A 14,072-nucleotide genomic window follows, 5' to 3' on the forward strand; every position below is an offset into this window, starting at 1 on the left:
AACATACCTATAAATTTGACTATACAAACATAGTAATCATAAAGGCAAGTCCTACATAACTTGAAATAACATCAGAGTACATAAAGCAAGACCTATAAGCCAACTTCTCAACTGCAGTCAAACCCCATCACATAAATGCATTGACAAGCATGCATGGATGAATACATATCTCTAACCCACTGTGTTACAGTCTATTTTACCTACCAAAGATCTCCCTTTCTGTCCTGGCAGGTATTTCCCTTTCTACTACCAGCTCCAGTCGTTTGCTTGAGGACATAACATAAGATTTGCCATACTGAGAAACATTGACGGTCCATCAAGCCCAGTATCCTGTTTCCAACAGTGGCCAACCTGGGTCACAAGTACCTGGCAAGATCCCAAGGAGTAAAACAGATTTTATGCTGCTCATCCTAGGAATAAGAAATGGATTTCCTGAAGTCCATCTTAATAATGGCTTATGGACATCTGTTTTAGTAAATTAGCCAAACCTTTTTTAAACCCTGCTAAGCTAACTGCTTTCACCACATTCTCTGACAACAAATTCCAGAGTTTAATGACCCATTCAGTGAAGAAATAGTTTCTCTGGTTTGTTTTAAACCTACCACTTAGTAGTTTCATTGCATGACCCCTAGCCCTAATATTTTTGGAAAGAGTAAACAAGTGATTCACACCTACCCTTTCCACTCCACTCAGTATTTTATAGGCCTCTATCATATCACCCCTGAGCTGTCTCTTCAAGCTGAAGAGCCCTAGCTGCTTTAGCCTTTCAAATCCAGGACTGGCCATAAATATCTCCAGTCTGGAACTGGGTAACTTGTCATTGCTACAGATGCTAGATGAAATTCTGCATTCAGAGGCTTGGGGAGACAGCGGGATGGTTGAATACCATTAGTAGAATCCATCGTTCATTAGCAATCAAAGAATGGAAGTGATCACCACCCGAAATGGCTTCCTGAGGCCTGAGGTTCTGTTAAAATCTCAAGGTTTGGGTTTTGTACTGAAAGGAAATGGTTCCAACAACAAGAGTTCAGGAGATCTTAAGCTTTTATGATTGCATTGTCTTGACTCGAGGGAGGATATAACCAGAGCACTTTGAGTAACAGCTGTGTAAACAAAATCTTGACATTTTCCAGTAGCTAGTGGTAATTAGCTACAATTCTTTGTAATGTGGTTGGCAGATCATATGACATAGGTTGCGTGACAACTAGGTTCTCTAGATAGGAAATATTTATAGTTTGCTTAGGAATATATCCATTTTGAAGAATAGTTGTATACCTCACTGATAAATATTGTGCTTCGACCTTTGATTTGTGCAAGAAGGACTTTGGAATGTGTCCTTTCCCCACTGTGTAAAGTGATAATGTTGGTAGTGGTTCGCTCAGGCTGGGGGTGAAACCTAGTGTCTGGAAATTTCCACCAGTCATTCAGCCAGATGTACTAAAACAGTTTTTATCCTCATTTCATGTCTATGGGAAAAATGCTTGGTGTATTCAGTTCTCATCATGTGACCTGAGAAAGTTTACTTCCCCATGCTCATGTCTGTATGACACAGACCTTCCAATTACACGATTTGGCTAGCGTGGTCCTGTGTATGCTGGATGTGTGACAAAGGCTATCACCTGATAAAATGAAAGGGCATTTCTGACTGGATATTAGCAATGTGCTCAGTTTACGTAGAGCATTCCAAACAATAGCAATGGAACTTCCCTAAAAAATGGTGCATGGTCTACATCAAAATCATATGAGATGAGGAGGCGATAGACGGGGGACAGTGATACAAACATTAGCTTTTTCAAAGGCACATGAAGCAAACCTGTTTCAGGGAAAGAATGATCTAGATCAGGGGTGTCCAACCTTGGTCCTCAAGGGCAGCAGTCCAGTTGAGTTTTCAGGATTTCCCCAATGGATCAAAATTTGGTTGGCAGGTAGAAAGCAAAGGGTAGGAGTGAAGGGCCACTACTCAGACTGGAGGAGGGTCACGAGTGGTGTTCCGCAGGGGTCGGTACTCGGACCGCTGCTGTTCAATGTATTTATAAATGATCTAGAAACAGGGACAAAGTGCGAAGTAATAAAATTCGCAGACGACACCAAACTATTTAGTGGAGTTGGAACTAAAGAGGACTGTGAAGATTTACAAAGGGACCTGAACAAACTAGAAGAGTGGGCGACGAGATGGCAGATGAAGTTTAATGTAGAGAAATATAAAGTCTTGCATGTAGGAAACGGAAACCCGAAGTACAGCTATATGATGAGAGGGCTGGTAATGGGTGAAAGTACCCAAGAAAAGGACTTGGGGGTTATAGTGGACAACACAATGAAGCCGTCAGCACAGTGTGCAGTGGCCTCTAAGAAGATGAATAGAATGCTGGGTACTATCAAGAAAGGTATTACAACCAGAATGAAAGAAGTTATCCTGCAGTTGTATCGGGCGATGGTGCGCCTGCATCTGGAGTACTGCGTCCAATATTGGTCACCGTACCTTAAGAAGGATATGGCGATACTCGAGAGGGTTCAGAAAAGAGCGGCACGATTGATAAAAGGTATGGAAAACCTTTCATATGCTGAAAGATTAGAGAAACTGGGGCTTTTTTCCCTGGAGAAGCGGAGACTTAGAGGGACATGATAGAGACTTACAAGATCATGAAGGGCATGGAGAAAGTGGAGAGGGACAGATTCTTCAAACGTTCGAAAACTACAAGAACGAGAGGGCATTCGGAAAAATTAAGAGGGGACAGATTCAGAACCAATGCTAGGAAGTCTTCTTCACCCAAAGGGTGATGGACACCTGGAATGCACTTCTAGAGGGTGTGATAGGACAGAGTACGGTTTTGGGGTTCAAGAAGGGATTATCAGGGGTGTCCAACTTGCAGCCCGAGGGCCCCGTGTGGCCCCGTGAAGTATTTTGTGCGGCCCTGGTTGAGAGCAATGTGGTGTTTTCCTCTGCTGCCCCTGGGTGTTTACCGTCTTGCTGTCTCCCTCCTCTGTCTTGCTGCAGCATTTATGCGGCCCCAGAAACATTTTTTCCAACCAATGCGGCCCAGGAAAGCCAAAAGATTGGACACCCCTGGATTAGATAATTTCCTGAAGGAAAAGGGGATGGAGATGATGCGGTATACAAACCTAAGGATTAGATTAGATTAGATAAAAGGGTATAGATAGAGGATTACTATAGAGGGCCTGGACCTGATGGGCTGTCGCGTGAGCGGACTGCTGGGCGTGATGGACCTCTGGTCTGACCCAGCAGAGGCACTGTTCTTAATATGCATATGTTCTTAATATTCATGAATCTGTTTGCATGCACTGCCTTCACTGTATGCATATTCCTTGGGGAAATTCTAAAAACCCAACTTGGCGAGGGCCATCCCTGAGCTAGATCAAGAGATCACATGGTAGGAGGCTATAAGGAGGTAGATTTTAGAGCAGCATCAGAAAATATTGCTTCACAAGAAGGGTGGAAGCTACATGTACTAGCCTCCAAATAGGTAGTGGAAAGAAAAAAATAGTAGTGGAATTCAAGAGAGCATGGGATCAATGGTGTAATAAAGTTGCCATCATCGTGGGGATACTAGTGCCTCTCCTCCTCTCTGCCCCCCCCCCCCCCGTACCGTAGGAGTTGCTGCTCACTGCTACTGGTGAAGATTTCAAGAGGTGCTTGGGGGAGGTGTGCGTGGCGGGTAAGGAGCAGGCAGGGGGGAGGGACAGGTTCAGCGGGGATGAGTGTGTGTGTGTGGGGGGGGGCACATGGCTCAGTAATACCAGGTGCCACCATCCCATGTGCCTCCTTCCCTTGTTATTCTGCTGCCTTGGATAAGCACAAAGATTTCCTGGTTGTGAAAAAATGATAGGAAAACTGGAGATCAGCTGGGGTTCTCTGGCATTGTAGTTAGGGTTGACTCCATGCTCCAGTCATAGGCCCATACCCCAATTGAATTTTTGAAACTTTTTAATAAATAGACCTTAAGTGTAGTGACTAAAATTCAAAACTCTTAAAGGTGAAGTTAAGATATTAAAATTCAGTCCTATTCACAGTGTATCCTTATTCAATAGGCAGCTAAATCACTTATCTCAATCTGCTTTTTCTTTTTTTCTTTTTTAAAGGCTTCCACGTCAAGTTCTTTATTTAGCCTATTTAATGGCTAAGCCGACGCGGCCAGCGTTTCGTGGACACCGTTGCTAGTCCACTGCGTCAGGGCCAATAGCCAGCAAACATCTATAATAAAATATAGGCATTAATACCACATCAAAAATGTTATTTAAACAAGATATAGAACGGTACTTACTCAATACTTTATAACTGCCAGGTTTTACAAACAGGTTTTACAAACAGGTTTTAATATCTTAACTTCACCTTTAAGAGTTTTGAATTTTAGTCACTATACTTAAGGTCTATTTATTAAAAAGTTTCAAAAATTCAATTGGGGTATGGGCCTATGACTGGAGCATGGAGCTATAGAAATACGCTGACAGTTGAGTCTGTGATAGGACTACGCGTATGCTCCGAATCTGAGGCCCTCCTCTAAGTTTCCTACACAGTGGATATATCATGTTAAGTGGTATTTTTCTCTATATGAGTAAGTGATTTTTTGACCACTTGGGTTAAGTACATTTAGATTGTAGTTAGGGTTACCAGACATCCAGATTTCTCCTGATATGTCCTTCATTCGAGGACATGCGCGGAGGTCTGGACAGCTTTTCAAAACCCGGCACTTTGTCTGGGTTTTGAAAAGCCTCCCTCAAAATCGCCCTCAGCACTGCATTCCTTTTGGCTTTTATGTGTACATCCCTGAGGAAGGCTTTTATAGCCGAAACACGGACCGTATTGCGGTCCAGTACAAAAGGATTAAAGACTCTCTGATAGGCTTGCATTGCTATTTATTTATTTGTACATGTTTTATCCATTTATATGCTTTTAATAAATTGATTGTCCTTGTGGCTGATGTGATGTGTCCCTTCCCCACTCTCTTTTGTGGCTTCAGCTGTGAATACACAACAGAAATATTTGTTAAATAAGTCAACCTTATCTTTATCAGCTTCTACATATTCCTCCCCTTCGTCTTTGAGTCTCACAATGCCACTTTTGCACTTCTTCATAACACTAATATATCTAAAAAATGTCTTGTCCCACCGATTTTCTTCCATTTGCATCTTTGCTTTCCTGACTACTCGACCAGCCTCTCTTAACTTTTCCAGATAGGTAAAAATATCTTCTTCTTTCTGCATCTTTTGTAGCTTATGAAAGCTAACCTCTTTTTCCTTACCTTCTTAGCTACTACTTTTGAGAACCAAAGTGACTTTCTTTTCCCCTTACTTTTACTTACTTTCTTTACAAAATGGTGTGTTGCCCTTGCAATAGCTTCTTTCAGTTTTGTCTACTGCTTTCCTACTTCTTCCAGATTTTCTCTCTAGCTTTCGCTGTCACCTTTTCAGCCTGTTTGGCCACCTTAAGATCATCACATACAATCACACCCAAGTCCCGTTCTTCCATCATGCACATAATTTTTTCACCCCCCTAAACTGTACCGTTCCCTCTTGTTTTTGCAACCCGAATGCATGACCTTGCATTTCTTAGCATTAAATTTTAGTTGCCAAATTTCAGACCATTCTTCAAGCTTCACCAGGTCTTTCTTCATGTTATTCACACCATCTGGCGTATCTACTCTATTGCAGATTTTGGTATCATCCGCAAAGAGGCAAATCTTATCCAATAACCCTTCAGCAATATCATTTATAAAAATGTTAAAAAGAACAGGCCCAAGAACAGAACCTTGAGGTACACCACTGGTAACTTCTCTTTCTTCAGAGCGATCTCCATTGATCACTACCCTCTGTTGCCTTCCATTCAACCAGTTTTTGACCCAGCCTGTCACTTTGGGACCCTTCCCAAGGGCACTCAGTTTATTTATTAGATGTCTGTGTGGAACACTGTCAAAGGCTTTGCTAAAATCTAAATACACCACATCTAGCGCACATCCTCTATCGAATTCTCTGGTCACCCAGTCAAAGAAATTGATCAGATTTGTCTGACAAGACCAACCTCTAGTGAATCCATGTTGCCTCCGGTCCTGTAATCCACAGGATTCCAGAAACTTGACCATTCTCTGTTTTAAAAGTGTTTCCATTAATTTGCTTACCACAGAAGTCAGACTTACCAGCCATTCATCTCCAGGATGCAAGCTTCTCTGCCCTGGCCTTTACCCTTGACTGGCAGGGTCGATGAGAACACAACCTGCACACCTGACTGCTTCATCTTCTCTCTCAGAGCCACAAAGTCACTTTTGATATGTTCGGAGGGGTACCTAGTAATTAGTGTGATTATGGTTGAGCAGTACTGGATAATAGTCATTAGGCTTGATGAGTCTCGGCAAGCTCTCCGTAACATCTTCAGTTTTGGCACAAGGCAGACAGCACACCTCCTGGGACATCATGTCTAGTTGACAAATGGATGTCTCTGTACCCCTCAGAAGGGAATCACCAATCAGCACTACCTTTCACCTCCAAGTGGTCACGGATACAGCAACTTTGGGGGTTTCAAGTTTTGGTCCTTCCTCTCCCTGGGATGCTCTTATCTCCTCCACTTCCAGGGCTGCACACTGGTTCTTCAGTTCCAGCTGAACCAATAATTAAAACCCAGAACACATCACTGTTAAAAATAATCATTCGTTGGATACATACAGCTACACAACAGTAGGCTTTTTAGCTCAGCAACTTATATTTTAAAAAATTCCTTTTGTTTTTATGTTTTCTTTCTCATAAATAAGATTAAAAGCAAGTTCTTACATTGTTTAAGCATAATTGGTATCGTAAATCCGCCTGCCAGTGCAATATAATAGCTTTGTCCATGTCACCAAGCATTGTTAAAACTTCCCCAGCATTGGTTAATGTTACAGTAGGTATGCTAATGAGGGCTTCCAACGTTTCATGAAAATTAATAGGCTCTTGCTTATGAATGGTGCAGAGACACAGCAGGAGTTAGGAATGAACAGCGATCTGAGTATAGAGAAGACCATTCATGAAATATAATACAAAATATTACAGTGAACGCATCAGGTAGATCTGCCTGTGTGATCACAGTGCACATAGTATAACATCACATCAGCATGCTTGTGGCATGGACCTGTAAATATGGAAAACGGTGCTAATGCCATGAGAGTAATTTAGCAATCAGCAGACAAGAGCATACGTGACTCCTTCTGCCGCCCCAGTTGCTTTTGATTCAGAAACGTATCATGTCCTTGTTTCCTGGTAAAAAACAGCCTCTTGCTTTTTTTTGGTTTTTTTTTTTTAGGGAAGTTCCCAGTAGCAGCCTATGAAGGAAGAGTTTTGGGATGATGGTGATGGTGGGATTGCTTCTGTTTCCTGTGCTGGATGGAAAGGGGTCACTTAGCACAAGGACCCATGGGAGGAAGCTGCTGTTCTTAGGGAATGACTTTAATGAGGTTGTTTACATCTGTTTTTGCACTGCTATTCCTAGATGAAATGTTTTCATCCCTGTGCACATCTCTGAGATGTGTCTATCTCAACCGCAAAAATACAGTTGCATTATCTCTGGGAAATTGTCTGTATCCCTTGTTCTCATCTCGTGAACCTAACCTTTTGTTAAAACTGCTCACGGATTCCACACTTAGAACTTGTGTGGCTGTTTTTATTTATCGATTCAATTTTCTATACCATTCTCCCAAGGGAGCTCAGAATGGGTTTTACATGAATTTATTCAGGTACTCAAGCATTTTTCCCTGTCTGTCCCGGTGGGCTCACAATCTATCTTCTAATGTACCTGGGGCAATGGGGGGATTAAGTGATTTGCCGCGGGTCACAAGGAGCAGCCTGGGTTTGAACCCACACCCTCAGGGTGCTGAGGATGTAGCTTTAACCACTGCGCCACACACCTTGGTTTTGATCATGAAATGCACGTTAGCTTCTCTGCTTCTTGCTGAGTGTAACAGGTTATCAGGCCTTATGAACACATGGGGTTGAATTCCTGCCGTTTGAAATTCAACTTTGCAATAGATACTACTTCCCCCCTTCAACTAAAGTGCTTTGTTTGATAAAATTCCCTATAATTAGTTTATCTAGTTATGATGGAAATGACACAATGGACTTTGAAGTGACACTCTCTTCTGCAGTAACTGCCTTCCTAGTGGTAGGGAAGATTCATCAAACCCTTATCAGCCTTGATTCTTCCTTGAGTCAAAGCTGGAACCTAGCTCCAGTGCTTTAGAGAAACATTTCACAGCATCGTGATTCATTCTTCACAAATAATTCCAGATAGTCACACTGACTCACACAAGAACCTGAATGTAGTGATGGAATCTGGATCCCATGTTGTTTTTTTTAAATTTTATTTGTTGTATTGTTTTTGTTTCTATCTATCTATCTATAAAAGTGTCCTCCTTGGGCAGGTTTGAGTCTGAAATTTAGGATCTGATCACTAAGGAATATTGCTTCATTCTGTATTTAAACCTAGATCATTTGCAGACTCTAGTATCCTTTGGCTCAAGAAATTACCCAAAAAAGTTATACTTCAGCATTTGAGATCCTATAGGCCTTGTGTTGCTGTCTGAGTTAGGCCAGTCCTAATAGGCTGATCCAAGTTTCCTTTTACCCTATTAGATCTATTGATCTGTAGTTACCCTTGCTCTTAGAAAGGCAGACTAAGTCCATGAATAAGGTGTGACTAAGATGGGAGGAGTGGCCTAGTGGTTAGATCTGCAGCTCAGCACCCTGAGGCTGTGGGTTCAAGCCTAGCATTTCTCCCTGTGACCCTGGGCAAACCACTTAACTCTCCATTGACCCAGGCACACTAGGTAGAATGGCATAGTATGGGGAGGCAGACTGCCTCTCCTTTCTCCTCCCCCCATATAACCTCTTTAAATGTTCACTGGCTCGAGTAGCATCTTCCACTTGCTGCTCGCGCCATCGTTGGCTCCCTTCTGATGTCTCTTCTTGGGTGCGGGACCAGGACATGATGACAGAAGGGAGCTGATGCTGCGCAAGCAGCGCGTGGAAGATGCTCATGCAGGCAAACATTTCAAAAAGTACGCAGGGGGTGAAGGGGTGGGGCACTCAAGCAGTGGGGAAAAGTTGGGGGACAGGAAAGAGTGTGGGGGATATACAGCACAGCGATGCTGGGTGCCACCGCCCTGAGTGCCAACCTCCCTCACTATGCCACTGGTCAAAATGCTTGAGTGCTTGAATGTAAAACCACATAGACAATGTCCATTGATAGGCAGTAAGTCTGGATCAATTTATCTGACCTGAGTGAAGCAGGGCTAAGGCTAGAGTAGATATCCCTGCAGCACCCATGATAGCAAGTGGCTACAGTGACCAACAGTCTCTGTTTGGATAGAGCTTGCCAGTTCAATGGATTTATCCCTTTGAGTGCATCAGCTGTTCCATTTTCTAACTTAAGATCAGGATTGGATTTGTTGGTTCTGCCAAAATATAGCCAACTATTTTTCTTTGGAAGGACCCAGCGGACTGGAGCTTGTCATATGGAAAAGGCTAATCTTGTCCTGCTTTCACCAGAATGCATGCATAAATTTGTTTATTGTAATGATTTTTGTTAGAGTAATATTACAAGTCCATGCTTGAAGTAGAACTGAATGACCTTTTCTTTATGACATGGAGTCCTCTTGTAACCCTACAAGAGGCTCCAAGAAATGGATATGGAAAGAATCTAAGAACTGAGCACTGATTTGGTCCAGTTTTTGACATTTAAAAAGCACACATATGTTCTGGGAGTCAGGCGCTGTGTTTCCATAGCACTGGCCAGGAAAAGCTCTGGGTACCCATCTATCATAGTGGAGAGTCTCTAATGAGTATGCAGCTCACTCAGGTTAACTTGAGCAAACTGATCCACTCTTGAGTTTTGCTCCACTGTATGGACAGAGATGTAATTCTGATTTCCCTAAGCGAACTAAGAAATGCCTGAAGTGAGAAAAATCAAAGCTGGATTAATATGCTGAGGCAGTGACATACAAATGGGGGGGGAGGCAGTCTGCCTTGGGTGCATCCCATAATAGGGTGCTCCAAGTGAGGGCCAGTATCATGGTCCAACTCCAGGAACTTCTTCCAGCAGCAGCAGCAGCAGCATTCAAAATTTGCTGCTTTGCTAGTGTCAGGCCAGGGTCAGGAAGTAGGCGGGACCTGGCAGAGAGGAAGATCTGACACCGACAAAAGCAGTGAGTTCTGAATGCTGTGCTGCTGACTGGGGGGTGACAGAGAGAGAGGGAGGGAGTGGGAGAGACATGCTGCATCCAATTGTGGAGAGGGAGGAAGGGAGGGAGGGAGAAGGAAGACTAGGGAAGGGAGAGGAGAGGAAAGAGATGCCAGACCATGTGGAAGGAAAGAAGGGAGGGAAAGGAAGGAAGGAAAAGAGATGCCAGGGCAAGGAGTGAAGGGAAGGAGACAGAGATGCCAGACCAGGGAGAAAGGAGGGAGGGAGGGAAAGGAAAGAGAGAAGATACAAGAGCATGGAGAGGGAGGGATAGAAGGATGGGAAGGAGGCTGAGATGCTAGATCATCAGGAAGGTTGGGAGGGAGGGAAAGAAAGGAAAAGAGATGCCAGAGCATGGAGGGAGAGATGGAAGGAGAAAAGAGGAGAAGGGAAGTAGATGCCAGACAATGGGGTGGTTGGGGTGGGATAGAGGGAAGTAAAGGAGAAGAGAGAGATGCCAGTGCTTGGGGGAGGGAGTGGAGGCAGAAAGATAAAAATGGAAGGGACAGAGAAAGAAAGCGGACGCTGGATGGAATGGAGAGTGAAGAGAAGATGAGGAAAGCAGGAACCAGAGATGACAAAAGGTAGAAAAAAGATTTTTTGTTGTTGCTTTAGAATAAAGTAGTATTGTAGCTGTATTGATAAACATTTATAAATAGAAAATATAAATAATTAGACTAATTTTAATACTTTTTTTTTTTAACTAACTTTTGGAGACCAAAATCCCCTTCCTCAGGCAGTGGCATACCAAGGAGGAGAGGGGGGTAGTCTGCCCCAGGTGCAACTCCTAGGGGGTGCTCCTCCGATCCCTTTTTATATGGAGGGAGGGTGTGTGTGTGCATGTGTTAAAATGATTGGCCTCAGGTGTTGCATACCTTAGATATGCCCTTGTGCTGAAGTAGCCATGATGATGGCTGCAGACAAAGGCTAAATTGGCTCATCCAGCCCATGCATATCATTCCTAGGTTTGTTCTTAAGACATCTTCCTTCTACCATATCAGTAGAAGGTATGATCATAAAGTGGCCAAACAGGTAGAAAGATGATGGCGAAAGCTAGAAAGAAACTTGGGTGCATAAGGAAAGGAATGGTCAGCAGGAAAAAGGAGATAATATTGCTTTTGTATAATTCTCTGGGGGAGATCTCATCTAGAGTATTGTGTACAATTCTAGAGACTGTGCCTTCAAAAACATATAAACAGGATGGAGCTGGTCCAGAGGACAGTTATTAAAATAGTCAGTGGCCTTCATCATAAAGCATATGATAATGGTCTCCAATGAGTGGCTCCCAAAAGCCTCCATTGCAGTCCTCAAATATTTGTAAATGAGTTAATTTCAGTCTTGCTTACTGTACGGTATATCCTTGAAGTGTTGTAGAATCAATATTAGTATTAATTTTTAATGTTTGATACCTAGTCTGAACAAGCAGGTCAAGGCAGTTTACAAAATTAGTAGTATATGTAATCTTGAAATCTTTTGGTGAGTGGCAGAGCTTTCTTGTATTAACACTGCGGCTCTTTTCATGAAAAATGTCAGAGACCACTGATGTATGTGCCTTGACACAGAGCCGCACTGAAGGTACCAGCAAAAAAGCCAGCGGTACCAGTGCTTACTCTCAAGCAACAAATCTACGATTTGCTAAGAGAGGACTAATGTGAGCAATTACAAATGCTGGTGCCAACCCAACCTCTGCCCATTTCAACACCGACACCCCCGGTGCCAGTCCGGTCTGAGCCCTCGACACTGGTTGCACCTGCAGTATAGTCTCCATCGATGCTGCCCCTTCTTGTGAAGGAATTGACACCGATGTCTCACCGACACCAGTTGTCCTTGACACAGATGTCACCTGAGTCGATGTCGATATGGTCTGGAAAGGCACTGCAGAAATTGAAACATCTCAAGCCTTCAATACCGAGTGCCCTACATTGATCCCGGACTGTTCAGGATTCAGTCCTATGGGGAGGCTGAACAAGATCCTGTCCTGTCTGAAGATGAGGGTTCTTCAGATGATGAATCCTTTTGCCACTCCTCTCAAGAGGCTCCTCTAGTGTCTGAGAAATTTTCTTTCTCCAAGTTTCTTCGGGAGATGTCAGAGACTTTGTCCATCCCTCTGGAAGCTGATTCTAAAAAATCCAAACAGTTCCTAGATGCCTTAGATTATGATCAACCACCCAAGGAACTCCTCAAGCTTCCATTTCATGATATCTTGTAAGAAACTTTTTATAAATATTTGGAGAAGCCACTCACTATTCCTGTGGCTCCTCGTAAGTTGGACTCTTTATATAGGGTGGTACCTATTCCTGGGTTTAACAAACCCCAACTTCCACATGAGTCTCTCCTAGTAAAATCTACTTTGAAGAAGTCCTCAGGGGCTAGTGTGTATGCCTCTGTACCTCCTGGCAGTTTGGTAAACATCTATACCAAAATGCTATGTTAGCTAACTAGTCAGGCAATTACAATTTTCACTTCTCTATGAAGCATTTAGTCAAACAAGTTGCTACTTTCCAGAAGTATCTTCCACAGCGTAAGCTTCCTGCTTTCCAGCACTTTATTTCTGACCTGTTTCAGCTTAGGAAGTATATGGTTCGTTCCACCTATGATATCTTTGAGCTCACTTGTCGTGCTACAACAATGTTGGTGGCCATGAGGCGTCTGGCATGGCTTTGGGATTTTGAGCTAGATGTCAACCATCAAGACAGGTTAGCGAATGCACCTTGTTTAGGGGATGAGCTTTTTGGTCCCTCCATGGACACGGCTACCCAGAAGTTGTCTGCTCATGAGACCAGATGGGACACTCTGGTCAAGCCAAAAAAAGAAACCTCCACCTTCTTGTCCCTTCAGACCAGTTTCTTCATATCAGAGAAGGCTTGCTGCTAAGCCTGCGACTCCTGCTCAGTCTCAACCCAGGAGACACAGACAACAACAACTACATCAGCAGCAAAACCCACAGGCTGCCCCCCAAAAGCTGGCACAGCCTTTTTGACATGTTTTTTCAGAGCATAGCCAATGTCAATATTCTACAGATTTGCCTCAGCCCATCAGAGGCAGTCTCCAATTTTTCATCGCTCGCTGGGAACTCATAACAACAGACCTCTGGGTCCTCACCATCATTTGTCAGGGTTACACTCTCAATTTTCACACCCTGCCTCCAGACCATTCTCCAAGAGAGTCTGCTTTGGACCCTGCACAGATCTCCCTTCTTCTCCAGGAGGTTCAAGCCCTTCTCCTGCTGAATGCTATGGAGGAACTTCTTCTCAACCAGCAGGAGCAGGGATTCATCCTGGATCTCAGAGCTCTCAACAAATTTCTAGTCAAGGAAAAATTCAGAATGCTTTCCTTCCCCCTGCTTGATCCTCTCCTCAATCAGAACGACTGGCTATGCTCTCTGGATCTCAAGGAAGCCTACATACATATTCCAATTCATCCAGCTTCCAGGAAATACCTCCATTTTCAAATCAATCGATGTCATTACCAGTACAAGGTCCTTCCCTTTGGCCTGGCATCTTTACAAAGTGCCTCATTGTAGTGGCCACATCTCTCTGATCACACGGCCTCCAAGTCTTCTCTTACCTGGACAACTGGCTAATCAAGGCTGTATCCTCTCAGGAAGTGGTCCAAGCAACATCTCAGCCCATTTCTTTTCTTCAGGTTCTAGGATTCAAAGTTAACTTCCCCAAATCACATCTTCTTCCAACTCAATGCCTGCAATTCATTGGGGCAATCCTAGACACCACTCTCATGAGAGCGTTCTTCCTCCAGATCGCCTTCAGGTTCTCATTCGTCTTTGTCAGCAACTGCTTTCTCTTCAATCCATCTCGGCAAGGCAAATGTTGGTTCTGCTCAGTTACATGACTTCCAC

Source organism: Geotrypetes seraphini, chromosome 8 (assembly GCF_902459505.1).
Source record: "Geotrypetes seraphini chromosome 8, aGeoSer1.1, whole genome shotgun sequence".
NCBI lineage: Eukaryota > Metazoa > Chordata > Amphibia > Gymnophiona > Dermophiidae > Geotrypetes > Geotrypetes seraphini.